Source organism: Somniosus microcephalus, chromosome 25, assembly GCF_052327205.1.
Source record: "Somniosus microcephalus isolate GS21.2 chromosome 25, FLI_Smic_1.0, whole genome shotgun sequence".
Lineage (NCBI taxonomy): Eukaryota > Metazoa > Chordata > Chondrichthyes > Squaliformes > Somniosidae > Somniosus > Somniosus microcephalus.
Window position 1 is genome coordinate 52,037,828 of NC_141011.1, and position 17,093 is coordinate 52,054,920.

At 44.9% G+C, this 17,093-nt stretch overlaps 1 protein-coding gene across 1 annotated transcript in view; it reads left to right on the plus strand.

Annotated features, from left to right (window-relative positions):
- Positions 1–17,093, plus strand: part of pex14 (peroxisomal biogenesis factor 14) — a 272,290-nt gene that overhangs the window by 167,838 nt on the left and 87,359 nt on the right. The gene's annotated exons all lie outside the window — the stretch shown is intronic.

A 17,093-nucleotide genomic window follows, 5' to 3' on the forward strand; every position in this document is an offset into this window, starting at 1 on the left:
GATAATTTAGTTCGACAGATTTAGGTATTAGCTGGAGGAGACGTGTCTGAAATATATTACAGCAGAGAAATATCCTGTAATGTTGCCTTAAAATGATTCCACTTGTGAAAATAAAAATCAGTTGGTTAAAAAAAGGTTTAAAATCACAGAATCACAGAAACCCCACAGTGCAGATAGAGGCCATTTCGGGCCTGCAAATGTTATGTTGCACCACATTACACCAAGTTACCAATGTCCTGTGACTATCCCTGTCATGCTGTGCATAATTCCTAAAATACTGTCATCACAATTAATATACAGGAAACTTTCTTTTATCCGGCACGGACGGGACCGATGTGCCGGTTCATCAAAAATTCCGGATAACCGAACGCTATCGTAAAAGATACGGAGCTGAGAGCTCCGTATAAAGCAACAAACCCTGTTGCTTACTTCAGAACAATCGGCACAAGTTGCAAGCGTCTCTGTAGCTTAGCAACAGCTGCAGCTACACCCTTGCACAGCAACAAATGGAGTAAAAAAAGTAATAAAAGTTACCTGAACCTACTCCTGAATTTTGCCGGTTAACCGACATTTCCGGTTATTTAGGGGCCGGTTAATCGAAAGTTTCCTGTAACCTTTAGGGCTATTTCCCTAAGTAGGAGAATTGAAGTGGTTTTTGTTGCATTTGTGAAAAGTTTGAAAGTTTTAGCTTGAATGGATGTTTTTATTGGGGAGTTTTCCTGATGCTATTCCTTCACTGTCCATTCTTCTGAGCAAGATTGTAGCTTGCATGTCATTCTGGTATGCGAGGTACAAATAGGTTTATATTTCAGCTGAGTAAATTCTGTACATGAAGGACTTGGGACCGCTGCCCTGGATCCCCTTTAGTTGGTGTGAGTCACTGATTCTTCAGATTGGTGTAAAAATGTATTTATGAACCTGTAGTTGCCCTGAATAATATTTTAAATAAGATTTTTAAAGAAAAATTTGGTAAAGAAATGTAATTGTATTGGGCAAACATGGATGAGCTCATTTGATGATTTAGCGAATGACAGCATTTTTCTTAGTCAAAAATCAATTTTCTCAGTGCAAATGAAAATAATTGGAAAATCTTTGTATATGATTGGAGTTTAAAATTCATATTCTATATTGCAGCAAAACAAGCAGTCGTTAAATTAAAGATGCAAAATCTCTTCTGGCTTCCCCAGTAAATGGCCCAGAAATTCGGGTCGGAGGCTTCCCGCGGGTGCAAGCCTCCGACCTGCATTTACCTAGTGCGCCGGCCGTTGTGCTGTGGGCCCGCGTGGGATTCCGATCCTGGGCCTCCTCCAACTGCCGGCCCGCAGTGCTTGCGTATCCCAGGGGTGCAGTTAGTTCGATGCGTCCCCTGGGATCACGTGGGCCGTGGAGAGCCAATGGTAGCGGGGAATGCTTCATTCATAAATTTGACAGGAAGAGCTGTCAAACCTATAAATACTATAAGCCCCAAAACATAACTAAAACTTCAAATAATTTTTTTTTTTTAATCACATTTTTAAAATAACTATAAATTACATGAAATAACTATTTTAAACAATAATTTAAATTTTTGAAAAAATTAATTACATTTTCTAACGGGGCTAAAAATAAACTTGCTTTTCTTTAAAGCATTTAAAAATAATAAACCTGTGGAAAAAATGTTTTAATTTTAATTAATTCACCACTTACCTTGTTAAAAGTGTAACTGTTGGGAGACTTGCCCTCCCGGAGAACCCTGCAAAAAAAACGTAAGTTCGATGCGCACGCGCTGCCTCTCCGGCGCCGTGTTCCACCTGTCAACCCCTTCTTTCAAGGGAACGGAAGTTCCGGTTTCCCGCGCATGCACAGTGCATGCACGAAACTGGCACTTTCGTTGGGCCTACGCGTGAGTACCCAGTGCATACTCGTGTGGGGACCCGAATTTCTGGGCCACTACATTAAAACTATATCTGTGTGTGTGTATATGTACATATGTGTTCATTAATGTTGTTTCATTTTTAACTGCCCTTTGAGTTGAAGCATAGAATTGTAGAATGTTACAATCAATGTTCCCAGTGAGCTGCACTTTGTTCTGCGCGGCCTCTTATAATGCGCAGGATCCCTTTACATTTCTGCGCCTGTGCGGTATTTACAATGTAAAAGCCAGTGAGCGGCCTGTGCGGGACCTTTGAGATTACTGCGCGGCCTCACACCTTACAGGGAACATTGGTTACAATATAGAAGGAGGCTGTTTAGCCCATCGGGCCTGTGCCTACTCTCTGAAAAAGCAATCCAATGAATGCCATTCCCAGTGCCCGTCTCCCACATACTCTTTTTTTCTTTTTCCAGATATAAATGCAGGTTCTTTCCTTTCTTTTAACTATTTATCCGCATCCCTTTTAGGAAGTTATTATGGATTTTGTTTTTACCATTGTCTCGGGTAGGGCATTTTGTGTTCTCTCAGTCCTCTGCATAAACAAATTCTCCTATATTTAAAAAAAAGATTGTTTGCTGAAGCCAAAAACATCCTAACTTTCCAGGGAGGTTTAGTAAAAGTCCTCAGAAAAGCCTTTTTAATGCACATTAAAGTCTGAAATTGACTTGTGAAGCCAATGGGTAAGAGGGGATGCTCCTCCAAGAACCGGGACCTCTGCTACCCTGCTACTTGCAGTAATGCCAACCCCACCGTCTCATAAATCATGAGACAAACGCTTAAAAATCATGAGATTTGGTAAGAAATCATGAGTTGCTATAATTTTCAAACATAAACCAATATAACCGGTCACAGCTCTTTACAAAAATTATATTACTGCATCTGAAAATGATCCTACCCATTCTCACCACCCCTCACCTGGTGCCCAACACAACCACCACGCAATGCAGTCCCTGCAGCTGGCAACCAAGAGTATTCAGCCCAAAAAAGCTCATCCCTCTAGAACCCTAGCCTGTCCATCCAACTTTAATTTGAACTAGAAAGAAAGAAAGACTTGCATTTATACAGCGCCTTTCACGACCACCAGACGTCTCAAAGCGCTTTACAGCCAGTGAAGTACTTTTTGAAGTGTAGTCACTGTTGTAATGTGGGAAATGCAGCAGCCAATTTGCGCACAGCAAGCTGCCACAAACAGCAATGTGATAAGCAGATAGTCTGTTTTAGCGATGTTGATTGAGGGATAAAAATTGGCCAGAACACCGGGGAGATTCGAAATAGTGCCATGGGATCTTTTACATCCACCTGAGAGGGCAGACGGGGCCTCGGTTTAACGTCTCATCCGAAAGAAATCAATTAAATCATAGAAATTACAGCAGTGATGGAGACTGTTGTTCCATTGTGCCATAATATGGTGCTAACCTTTCAACTAGAGTTATCCTAATCCCATTTTCTTTACCCATATGATTTTTAATTCATTCCTTTTCAAATACTTATCCAATTTCCTTCTAAATAAAGTTACAGTGCCTATCTCAATAGCCACTTGTGGTAAAGCACCCTATGTTCCAACAACCCTGTAAGAAAACATTTCTAACTTGATAACTTTGATACTAATAATTACAACTGTTACCAATTCACCAATCCTTCACTATTTACCCTCTCAAAACTTCATAATTTTGAAAACCCTTTGTTAGATTCCTCTTTAACCTGGAACGAGCAAACCTCTCATTTATTTGAAGCTAATACATGGCAGTACCCATGACCTGGGCTCCTACCTCACAGGGCTCAGCACTCCGTGCTGCTTGAGCCAGGGCCTGCCAATCTCTCCATAATACAGTACTCCAGAAACCGGATTAATTTAAGGCTTCAATACTTGACTTGGTTCCAAAAAAAGATAGGCTCCACTCTGACTGTAAAATACATTTTGCGATTGAGTTCTTCTGTTTGCCCGTCCTCGGCTCCTTCGCTCCCCCACCTCTTGCTCCGGCCGCTTCGCGCCTGCCTCTCCATTACCACGGCAACCCTGCAGGATGCGCTAGACATCGCGACATCCCTTGACATTCGCGAGGGAGGGCCCACGTTCACCGAGCCAATCGACGCAACCATGACCACGGCGCTGTCGTCGGCCGGGGCCGGCGGGGAGGGAGCTGAGCATGGCTGCCTCCGCTCAAAGGGAGGAGGTGGTGGCTTGCACAGTCGATTGTTCACCCTGTTTAATCCTGGCTCTTGCCTGTGCGCGTTTATTTCTCAGGGCAGCTGGGCCGAGCTGAGACCATGGACCGGATGCGGCAGAGTGAGGAGGAACACAATGGACATGATGGAAAATCCACTGAACCCGGTGGGGGTTTTCTTGTGCAGGCGAAAATCCTGAGATTTAGGTGTTTAGGTGTTTCATCGCCAGTGAAGCTTTATTTCACCCGGGAATGGTGAGAGTTGGCAATCCTTTGTAGGTGTCTCTAATTGTGTCTAGGGTTGCAGATGGTGTGCTCGCAGTAGCATAATAGACCATGGGCCGAAATCTGCGGTTGGAGGCGTACCTCCAGAGAACGCCTCCGACCTGAAAAAAAAACGAGCGTACCTGCTGGCTCCCGGGCTTTGCAGTTATCGGGTCCCTGGCCGGCAGGCGTACGCCTGCGTAAAGGTCAACGGGTCCCGGGCCTGCAGGCGTACGCCTGCGTAAAGGCCAATGGATCCCAGGGACGCAGGCGGCTGTAAGCGTCCCTGGGATCACGTGGGCCGGATCAACCAATTAGAAAGGGGGATTCCTCATAAGCTTATGAGAAATCCCCCAAATAAATAAATAATTAGCACAACTGAAATAAAAACAATATTCCCATGTTCAAAATTAAATGAAAGTCCCTTTAATTAAGCATTTAAAATTAAAAAAATTAATTTTTTGAAAAATAATTTTAAACATTTTAATCCGGGCCAAAATTTACATAAATGAATTTTAAATGTTTTTGTATGTTTCAATTATTCAAAACATTTTAACTTAACATTTATTTTAATCCTTACGCTGGTAAAAGCAGGCCCCTCGCCAGCTTTTACCAGGCTTAAGGGTTCCGTGGGATTTTGCTGGGCAGTAGTTCGGCAAATAGCCCTCTGCGCCAGCAAGTGTTTTTGGGTCACAATCGGACGATCTGTCAAGGTGAACCTTGACATTGCAAGTTCCGAGTTTTTGCACATGCGAAACCTGCGGGGCCCTTCTGAAGGTCTATCCCTAATTGCCCTTGAGAAAGTGGTGGTGAGCCACCTTCTTGAACCGCTGCAGTGCGTGTGGTGAAGATGCTCCCACAGTGCTGTTAGGGAGGGAGTTCCAGGATTTTGACCCAGCGACGATGAAGGATTGGCGATATACTTCTAAGTCAGGATGGTGTGTGACTTGGAGGTGGTGGTGTTCCCATGCGCCCGCTGCCCTTGTCCTTCTAGGTGGCAGAGGTCGCGGGTTTGGGAGGTGCTGCCGAAGAAGCCTTGGCGAGTTGCTGCAGTGCATCTTGTAGATGGTACACACTGCAGCCACGGTGCGCCGGTGGTGGAGGGAGTGTATGTTTAAGGTGGTGGATGGGGTGCCAGTCAAGCCGGCTGTTTTGTCCTGGATGATGTCGAGCTTCTTGAGTGTTGTTGGAGCTGCACTCATCCAGGCAAGTGGAGAGTATTCCATCACACTCCTGACTTGTGCCTTGTGGATGGTAGGAAGGCTTTGGGGAGTCAGGAGGTGAGACACTCGCTGCAGAATACCTATAGCCTCTGACCTGCTCTTGTTGCCACAGTATTTATGTGGCTGGTCCAGTTAAGTTTCTGGTCAATGGTTACCCCCAGGATGTTGATGGTGGGGGATTCGGCGATGGTAATGCCGTTGAATGTCAAGGGGCGGTGGTTAGACTCTCGCATGTTGGAGATATTCATTGCCTGGCACTTGTGTGGCGCGAATGTTACCTGCCACTTATCAGCCCAAGCCTGAACGTTGTCCAGGTCTTGTTGCATGCAGGCATGGACTGCTACATTATCTGTGGAGTTGTGAATGGCACTGAACACTGTGCAGCCATCAGCGAACATCCCCATTTCTGACCTTATGTTGGAGGGAAGGCCATTGATGAAGCAGCTGAAGATGGTTGGGCCTAGGACACTGCCCTGAGGAACTCCACAGCCCCAGGACGTCACTGCAGATGAATGACCTTCAACCACCACAATCACCTTTCTTTGTGCTCGGTATGATTCCAGCCAGTGGAGAGTTTTCCCCCTGATTCTCATTGACTTCAGTTTTATTAGGGCTCCTTGATGCCACACTCGGTCAAATGCTGCCTTGATGTCAAGGGCAGTCACTCTCACATCACCTCTGGAATTCAGCTCCTTTGTCCATGTTTAGACCAAGGCTATAATGAGGTCTGGAGCCGAGTGGTCTTGGCGGAATCCAAACTGGGCATCAGTGAGCGGGTTATTGGTGAGTAAGTGCCACTTGATAGCACTGTCGATGACACCTGTAATTTCAAAGTTTTTTTTTGCAGAAAATGAATTTCAAATTGACATTTGAATTTGTCAAAGATTGCAAATTTCTCCCTCAACCCATTTTAGATAAGTACAGTAAGGAGTATGGTCTTAAACCTTGTGTGTTACACAAATCAGATAGATTATAATAATGTTTGTGACTATAGATGCTGGATTGGATAGGGTTAATAGTGTATTGTGTAATACTGTGTTGCTAATTTAAAAAATAACTTTTGTGGGAATGGAATAAGGAAAGAAAATAGAGCAATAAATTCTTTGTTTTTGCAATGTTTTTCCCCTTTTAAATAAATACTGGTCAGGTTTATGTTTGAAGACAATAGAAAGTGTGTATATATAGCTGTTAGGTATGCAGTTTGCAGTATTTATGACTGTAATACCAAGGTGTCACAACTGTAATTTCATGCCCCGGTGAGAAGAACAAGGTCACAGAATACCTCAATTCTGCATCTGGTGATCCAGGCGACCATAAACACAGCCTTTAACATATCAGCAGCTAAAATAATGCCGTATAATGAACTGCAGAATTGCTTTGTATTAAAGAGATGGCATCCATTTTGTTAGACTGTATTGGTTAGATTTAATGCCTATAGTAAAATGATCTTTTTATGCCTTGGCCTTGAGTCCAATTTATTCTCATCGCTTCTTGCGCTGACCTCCCCGACACTGGCATTTCTGTGCTGGTGTTCTGTCAAGTTTTGTTTCTTGCATTTATCACCATTTCTAATCAGATATCTTGACAAAGTAGATCAAAGTGTTTTGTTTTAGAAAAATATAGCTGAACCAAAAAGGCAATTTTATTGAGTGTCAGCCGTGGCTCAGTGGGCAGCACCCTCGCCTCCGAGTCAGAAGGTTGTGGGTTCAAGTCCCACTCCAGAGACTCAAGCACAGAAATCCAGGCTGACACTCCCAGTGCAGTGCTGAGGGAGTGCTGCACTGTCGGAGGTGCCGTCTTTCGGATGAGACGTTAAACCGAGGCCCCGTCTGCTCTCTCAGGTGGACGTAAAAGATCCCCTGGCACTATTTCGAAGAAGAGCAGGGGGAGTTATCCCCTGGTGTCCCGGCCATTATCCCTCAATCAACATCACAAAAGCTGATTATCTGGTCATTATCACATTGCTGTTTGTGGGAGCTTGCTGTGCGCAAAGTGGCTGCTGCGTTTCCTACATTACAGCAGTGAGTACACTTCAAAATAGTACTTCGTTGGCTGTAAAGCGCTGTGAGACGTCCCAGTGGTCGTGAAAAGCGCTAGAGAAATGCCAGTCTTTTTTCTTTTTGTGCAAACTTGTTTGAAATGTATTCGCCTACAGAGTTGGTCACCTTTTAGTAGTGCTGTGAAGTAAAGATTCCAATTCAGAAGAAACTTGGTCCTTTGAGTGTGTCTTTTTGCTGCTGCTGTTACTTGTTCCTCTGAGCAATTGTGTGTTTTCCAACCTGCACTTCTCCTTTAGACCTGTGCAACTAACAGGATGTGGTATGATCAATATCTTTGAGATATTTACTTTCAAGGCCTTCTGAAGTGGTTATTTAATTATAATGTACACTGACTGCAGAGCTTCCGAGCAACTTTCAACTTCCAGTTAAAGCTCCCCTCCTGTCACATGACCATATTTTGTCATGGCTCCTCCAGCCATGTGGAGGAATTATTTGAAAGAAAGAAAGACTTGCATTTATATAGTGCCTTTCACGACCACTGGGACGTCCCAAAGCGCTTCACAGCCAATGAAGTACTTTTTGAAGTGTAGTCACTGTTGTAATGTAGGAAACACGGCAGCCAATTTGCGCACAGCAAGCTCCCACAAACAGCAATGTGATAATGACCAGATAATCATTTTTTGTGATGTTGAATTGGGGGATAAATATTGGACAGGACTGGGAAGAACTCACCTGCTCCTCTTCGAAATAGTGCCATGGGATCTTTTGCGTCCACCTGAGAGAGCAGGCGGGGCCTTGGTTTAACGTCTCATCCGAAAGACGGCACCTCCAACAGTGCAGCACTCCCTCAGCACTGTACTGGAGTGTCAGCCTGGATTTTTGCGCTCAAGTCACTGGAGTGGGACTTGAACCCACAACCTTCTGACTCAGAGGCGAGGGTGCTGCCCACTGAGCCACAGCTGACACTTTTGAATAAATATGTAATGTTGACCTCAAACTGTTGAACCAACAAACAGAATATTCCTTGCTACAACATTAAAGGATGAACGTGCATTTATACTGCACCTTATCACACCCTCAGAGTACTTCACATCCAGTCAATTACCTATTGAACTATAGTCATTGTTATGTGGACAAACATGACAACCATTTAGAATACAAGGGGGTGGAAGTTATGCTGCAGCTATCTATACAAAGCCCTGGTTAGACCACACCTGGAGCACTGTGAGCAGTTCTGGGCACCACACCTTAGGAAGGATATATTGGCCTTGGAGGGAGTGCAGTGTAGGTTTACCAGAATGATACCCGGACTTCAAGGGTTAAGTTATGAGGAGAGATTACACAAACTAGGGTTGTATTCCCTAGAATTTAGAGGTTAAAGGGTGATCTGATCGAAGTTTTCAGGATATTAAGGGGAACAGATAGGGTAGATAGAGAGAAACTATTTCTGCTGGTTGGAGAGTCTAGGACTAGGGGGCAGAGTCTAAAATTAGAGCCAGACCTTTCAGGAGTGAAATTAGGAAACACTTCTACACACAAAGGGTGGTAGATGTTTGGAATTCTCTTCCGCAAACGGCAATTGATGCTAGATCAATTGTTAATTTCAAATCGGCGATTTGATAGCTTTATGTTAACCAAAGGTATTAAGGGATATGGGCCAAAGGCAGGTATATGGAGTTAGATTGCAGATCAGCCATGATCTCATTGAATGGCGGAACAGGCTCGAGGAGCTAAATGGCCTCCACCTGTTCCTATGTGCACAGCTCGATCCCACACGCAGTAAATGAGATGAATAACAGTTGATGTTTTTCTTAAGTCAGAAGTAACGGGAAAAATATATTGTATAGAATGAGTAGCAATGTGTTACTGGTTTGAGTTTCTGATTAGTTTAACCTGATCAGAGCCCCTTGACATGAATCAGTCATTCATGAAAGAAAGACTTATGAAATAATACTGAGCGGTCTGCGGGTGGCGCTGTCCAGGGAGAGTATAAATACTCGGGCACGGGCCCAGCTTGTGCAGGACATTCTTAACAGGAACTAGTGAAGGACACAACTAGACCTCCCATGTTGTAAAACAGTTGATTAAAGCTTTGTTTAACGCTTAGACCAAGTGCCTAGTAGTTTTCTTATGTCACCCCTCATGTATGTCAGCCTGCTAGCTGATTCTCGCTAAGGTTTAATTCTATATTGTACATTACCGGATGTGTGGCACTAAATTATTCTGTTGAAGGAATCAGGTGGTAGTGGTTAGCAGACTATCGTCATGCTCTTTAAATCCTAGCTAATGGGCACTTTCACTTCAATAACCTTGTGTGTGATTTTTTCCATCAGCCTTTAGCTAGACTGCCATGTAGAATGTCTCGTGGAACAGATTTTCCCACATCGAGGGAAAGCCTGACCTTTTTTGTTCTTGCCCTGCAGCAAGGGTTTCTCCTGTTGGCTGAGCTACAGGATGAGCTGCTTCCGGGTTGGATGTTATGCCCATCAGACTAACCCCTTGGGTAACTGTAAAGGGAGTGCTTTAACTAACAGAATAGTTTATGCGCAGTTTACAGAGGAAGATATTTGAGGCAGTGGGGGGGGGGATTTCCAGCTGTTGCATTTATTTTTCATTCAGTTGGTTCTAGGCGCAGGTGTAGGTGCATAAAGCCACAGATTAAAACATAGCGACAACATTTTGATGGTTTGGCATCCTCAAATAACTTGCCTATATTTTTTTCATGGAATGTATAATAACTTTTAGCTGCTTGAAGCTCCAAAATGTGCCAAAAGGTAATGGCTAACCATTAGATTCTAAATCTGCAAATATATGTGCGTGTCAGTGGATTTGTAGAATACTACTATATATAATAATATATTCCATACTTCTTGAAATGGAGATGAAGTCCCACATTATGTTCTGTTGCGTAATTGCGAATAACAAGGCAGAGAATGTGTTCACGATATAGAATGCAATAGTGGCTAATTTCAGCCTCATTAAAAAAATTGTTTGCTTTAGACTCACAGGGTCAAATTGCCACGAGACTAGGTGCTATAGGATGCCATTTAAACCGTTTCTTATACCTCTTATTGTGTGATTGAAAAGTTAGTTTGGGGATATTTTTACCTGTTTATCCAGAGTTGCATTTGCACTGATTGCCTTTTTAAAAAGTTTTATTGTACAAATCTACTTGCTGTACTATTACACATCCAATAATGGGGCCAGAATGCGCTGGCTGAATCACACAGTTCAACCCTGAACTGAGCTTCAAACCTCAGTTCAGCCCACCATTCAGATAGTCTAAAGATCACAGACCTGAAACATCGACTCTGTTTCTCTCTCGCCACAGATGCTGCCTGACCTGCTGAGTATTTCCAGCATTTTCTATTTTTATTTTACTCAAGATAGGAGGATGCAAGGAGGCTTCAAGGGAATATAGACAGGCTAAGTGAATGGGAAAGAACATGGCAAATGGAATATAATGTAGAGAAATGTGAAGTTATCCACTTTGGTAGAAAAAAAAGAAAAGCAGTGTGTTTTTTAAATGGTGAGAGATTGAGAAATGTTGGTGTTCAGAGGGACCTGGGTGTCCTTGTACACGAATCCCTGAAAGGCACAGCAAGCAATTAGGAAAGCAAATGGTATGTTGGCCTTTATTGCAAGAGGATTTGAGTATAAGAGTAAAGACGTCTTACTGCAATTATATAGGGCCCTGGTGAGACCACAGCTGGAGTATTGTGTACAGTTTTGGTCTCCTTACCTAAGGAAGGATATACTTGCCATAGAGGGAGTGCAACAAAGGTTCACCAGACTGGTTCCTGGGATGGGGGGATTGTCCTATGAGGACAGGTTGAGTAGACTAGGCCTATATTCTCTCGAGTTTAGAGGTGATCTCATTGAAATATACAAAATTCTTACAGGGCTTGACAGGGTAGATGCAGGGAGGATGTTTCCCCTGGCTGGGGAGTCGAGAACCAGGGGTCACAGTCGCAGAATAAGGGGTCGGCCATTTAGGACTGAGATGAGGAGAAATTTCTTCACTCAGATGGGGTGAAACTTTAGAATTTTCTACCCCAGAGGGCTGTGGAGGCTCAGTCATTGAGTATATTCAAGACAGAGATCGATAGATTTTTGAATATTAAGGGAATCAAGGGATATGGGGATAGTGCAGGAAAGTGGAGTTGAGGTAGAAGATCAGCCATGATCTCATTGAATGGCGGAGTAGGCTCGAGGTGCCAAATGGCCGACTCCTGCTCCTAATTCTTATGTTCTTTTGTTACATTCCCATAATAGTCTGGATCTACCTCTACCTCGATCTTAATGCTGCTCCAACCCTCAACCACCACCCACCCACCCCCCCCCCCCCCCCCCCCCCGCCATTAAAGTGCTTTGGGGCATTTTGGCAGATAAAAAGCGCTACAAGTGCAAGTTGCCATTGAGTCTAAAATAATCTCATTTGATTGCGAGGAAGGAAGAATATAGGAGGAAATGAGTGTGAGGAAGACTTCAGGAGCAGATCTGAGACTGAGAAATAGAGAAGGACTAAACCCACCATCAAATTATCAATATTAGTATCTTCAGTACTTTATCATTTTAAAGGCAATGAATCTGGAAATTATAGTAGCTTGTTCAGTTCTGGTTAACACTGCCTGAAAGGTAGATTTTGTCATATCTGTTTAAATGAATTGTAAAGTGAAATGAGAAAGTCAATTTTCCGAGTGGTGCAGTGCCTTAGTGCTTCAGGTTGAAGTTTTAATGGATGCTATTGACTGAATTTGTGAAAGTTAAGTGTTTATAGTGCATTATAAATATTTTCAGAATAAATAGGCGATACATGATAGGTAGCAATGGGATACAGAGTTTATACCACAAAGACCAGCAAAGAGCAAAGACCCTATTAGCTCGATAGTGATGAAGTTCATGCCCATTATTTCTACCTTAATGTAAGTGCTTAATGGGTATACTAAATACTAGCCTACCTCACTTATTTGAAGGTTCTATGACCTGCTACCATAAGTACTCTATCAAGCCCTGATAAATACAATGGAAAACAGGTTTATAATTTAAAGAACGTTTCCATTTTCTTCTAGGTTTTTGCCCTCTTGGTACCTCCATTGGCCGAAAGGGTGCAGGGAGAATGACCAGGAGCTAATTTGAGACATCTGGTAATCATTGGGATGGACTTTCCCCGAGTAGGCTTCAGGCAGGTCCATTTTGAGAGCCGGGCCTCATTAGCATCAGAACAGTGGGCTGCGGCCAGAGGTCAAGTGCCCCAGGGAACCCCGCTGGCTCCAAGCTGAAAGAAGTTAGATTTGTGAGGTGGACCCCCGAAATGTCTGGAGGGGACAGGGCAGCCGGAGCGGCAGTGGCCCAGGCTGTTCTTGCGCATCCTACAGGAGCACTCTAGCTCCTCCCGGCCCCATGAAACTAAAGAGGAATTTACCTTTGGGATCGGCACATCCTCTGCCCAGTTCAGTCCAAAAATGCCAATTGAGATCCTGTGTATATCATAAATGGGCCTACCGCCTGACTCTGGGGGGAGGGGTGGGCCCTCTGGCCACCCAGCGGTAAATCCAGGGGAGCGCTGTGGGAGCCGCAGCATCGGGGAGGTAGGTCATTGCCCACCATTTTCGGAGCATTATCGCCCTGTTGCCGCTGGGCAAGTGGCCTGAAAATTCACCCCATAGTCACCTTACTCGAGACTTCACAGAGTTTGGAAAGAGGAATGGCCTACCTACCTAAGCCCCATTGTAGCACAGGCCAATAAACTAGACTGTATACAGATAGAAAGGCTAGAAATGGCTAATAGATTGTATCATTCCTGTTCCATCCCTTCCCATTAATAGTTTAAGCATAAACCCACTCCACCATGTAGTGAATCTGGGCCAGTCAATAATAAGGGCAGGTTTGTTATCCCTTCCCTGGCATTTGGGAAGCTAGAGGCATCCGATCAGGGTCTCAGCGATTGATGAGAAATGAACGCTCTGTCAGTTAAATTCCATGAATGTGGTGGAGGAGTTTTTGAGAACAACTGGCCTGACTTACAATCGGTAGCAGGCCAAAGCGCTCCCCTTTGCTTCTCGTCCTGTCACGATTCCAAAAGTGCTCGCACAACTTTTGTACGTCAGGTAGCATATCAGCAGAGCACAGCTGGAATGACTGCAGCAAGGGGGTACTCAAAAAATGTACGGATTCTATGCTATGTAAAAAAAAAAAAAAGCACCCCGTTGCTAGCAATGTGTTTTCCCACTCCAGCACTGTCATATTTGGTTGCCATTAATACTGTGCTGGAGTAGTGGAGAACATTCCTATCAGCTGTTGTTCTGCTCCTTAACATCACCTTCCCCATTGGAAAGTAAAATCTAAATACATCAAAGTAGAATCATGCTAATGTTGGACAAGTAAATGTTGGACAAGTAAATATTTACTGATATGAATAGCTAGAACAGTGTGAGCTATAGAATCGCCAACTCTTTTGGAAGGAGGGAGAAAGGAAAATAATTTTGATGTATTCAACTCGGATTTAGGACTCTTCTTCCACACCCCCCACCCCACAGACAGCCCCGATACAAATCCTGTGGTGTTATGAGAACGTTTGAAAAGGTTTTCACAGCTTGGAAAGTTTAAAGTAGAGCATTCAGACCTCAGCTGGTTTGCTGATCCTTGTTTTCAAACTACAAAAAGCACATACCACATTCCTTGGCATCTAAAATTAGCAAGATTGCAATGAAAGATTCATTATGTCATATAATAAAAACAGAAAATGCTGGAAATACTTAGCATCTGTGGAGAGAGAAACAGAGTTTAATGGCTGGAATTTCACCCCCCAAAAAAACGGGTGGGTTTGGAGTGTGGGGGCAGTTAAATTGTTAAAAAATGGGATTCCCGACCTGATCCCGCCTCCAACCCATCCACTTCCGGTTTTGCCAGAGGCAGGCAGCCACCCCGCTGCCAAGGGGCGTTACCTTAATTTAATTATTGTAACGAGGCTGATCCTCCATCTCCCCGATGCCGCCTCCCTCCCCCCCTCACAATCCCCAATACCGAATCCCTCGCATCTTCAGGCCTACCCGCCCGCGGCCAGCCAGCGCCTCAATCTGGCTGGCTGTGGGCGGGAATCCGAGGCCTCACATGCAAATCAGGCCCTGTCGTTAAAGTTGGCAGGGCCTGCGCAAAACCCGGCCTCGCAGGTTTCCCGCCGGCCTCGGAGGCCCCCCACCCGCCTCCCTGGGGAAAATTCCGGCCTATGTTTCAGGTTGATGACCTTTTGTCAGATCTGGACAAAGTGATCATGTCATCATTGTTGCAGGAGTTAACAATTCACTTAATTGAAATTTCAACGTCGAATTGTTTGAATTTCATACAAAATACAAAATTAATAAAACAAATATAAAAATATCTCATTTTTGTAATAAGTGCTAGAAATGTTTGTAGGTTGTTACTGGGTAATGGAAGTTGTATGGATACGTTTTTATCCAGTGCTAATAAACGATCAGATGCATATATAGTAGTAATTTAAAATGAATATGCTTAAAACTATTTGGAACTTGAACATTTAGATTTTTGACAAACTGACTTTTTTCTGTGGTAAAATATATTGGGGGTGCGGAGGTGGGGAGTTCAAACCACCACCTGGGGTTTTCAGCTAGCCTTAGTTCTTGCTTTCTGATCTCTTATTTTCCTGTGCAGTTTTCCCCAGGGTTTACTTTCTGTCATATAACAGTGTTATATTGGGCTCCTATTTTGATAACTTTGTGCTAAATAAGATATGGCTAAATTATAATTCAATATATTCTTTCAGATCCGACTGTGCATTGTTATATTGTAATGTGAATACAGTTATTTCCCAGTAATCGGCTGGATTATCAGTCTCTGCATTCATAATGGTGATGCCACAGTTGTCGTTCATCGTGGCTCATGGGGCACATTGACCATTGGTGTCTGCCATAGTACCTATCAACGGGAAACTTGAACCGAGGGAGGGAAGGGAAGGGAAGAAACAACTCCATTCTGCAAATTACATTTTTAAAAAAACCTAATGCTTTTAAAGGCAGTGATACTATCTCAGGGTTCTGAGAAATGTTTGATTTCTGAAAATAATTAGGATGGGTTATTATTGTTCTCGTGTATAGTTCCATGCTGTATATAGAATATAAATTCCTATCACAGCTGTTGTGGTTTCTGCACTCATTGATGAGACTGCAGCCCTCTAATCACTCCCAGGTATCTATTATTTCTGTTAAAGGATTTGGGAACATTCTGATTTATTCCAATAATCTTATATTCATTTTAATTCTGCACTTTATTTATGCAAATTGCCAGCTGAGGTTGAGATGAGATATGTGAAATACAATGTGTGCTATGCTTATATTATTGCTGTGCTGACTGAGGCAACCCGGTCTCTCAAACTTCTGGGTGTTGGGCTGTCAACTCGGAGATTTGGGTCCCGATCTTATCTCGGGGGGTGGGGGTGCAATTTTACGTCAGGGAGACCTGAAAGAAGGGATTTCCCTCAGATCCTGCTGAATTTTAACATTTTTTTTTGTCTCAGTTTCCTGGCCACAGCCAGCCAGATTGAGAGGCTGGCTGTCTGGCGGGTAGGCCTTCAGCACCAGGCCCGGGAGCAGAGAGGCGGGAGGGATCGGAAAGGGGGGGGTGGGGGGAGACCGGAAGGAGGGGGGGGGAGATCGGAAGGAGGGGGGGGGGGAGATGGCTGGCTGTCTGGCGGGTAGGCCTTCAGCACCAGGCCCGGGAGCAGAGAGGCGGGAGGGATCGGAAAGGGGGGGGTGGGGGGAGACCGGAAGGAGGGGGGGGGAGATCGGAAGGAGGGGGGGGGGGAGATCGGAAGGAGGGGGGGGGGAGATCGGAAGGAGGGGGGGGGGAGATCGGAAGGAGGGGGGGGGGGAGATCGGAAGGAGGGGGGGGGAGATCGGAAGGAGGGGGGGGAGATCGGAAGGAGGGGGGGGAGATCGGAAGATGGGGGGGGGAGATCGGAAGATGGGGGGGGGGAGATCGGAAGGAGGGGGGGGAGATCGGAAGGAGGGGGGGAGATCGGAAGGAGGGGAGGAGATCGGAAGGAGGGGGCGGAGATCGGAAGGAGGGGGGGAGATCGGAGGAGGGGGGGAGATCGGAGAGAGGGGGGAGATCGGAAGGAGGGGGGGAGATCGGAAGGGGGGGGGAAGATCGGAAGGAAGGGGGTGATCGGAAGGAGGGGGGAGGAGATCGGAAGGGTCGGGGGGGTGGGAGATCGTGGGGGGGTGGGGAGTTCGGATGGGTGGGGAGATCAGAAGGGGGGTGTTGGGGAGATCGGAGGGGTGGGGAGATCGGAAGGGGTTGGGGGGGGGGGGGGGAGTTCGGATGGGTCAGGGTTGCCCAATTGCGGGGGGTGGGTGAAGCAGCCAAACTGTATCTGGCAGGTATGTGCACTTGCCTCCTGGATCCAGCAGTCCTCGCCTCCCTTTAGCTGCCGGGTTTCCCAAGGCCAGCAGGGTTAAATTTAAAATGGGGGTTAATTCCAAGGCGTGCTGTCTCGTTAGAATGTTTAAAT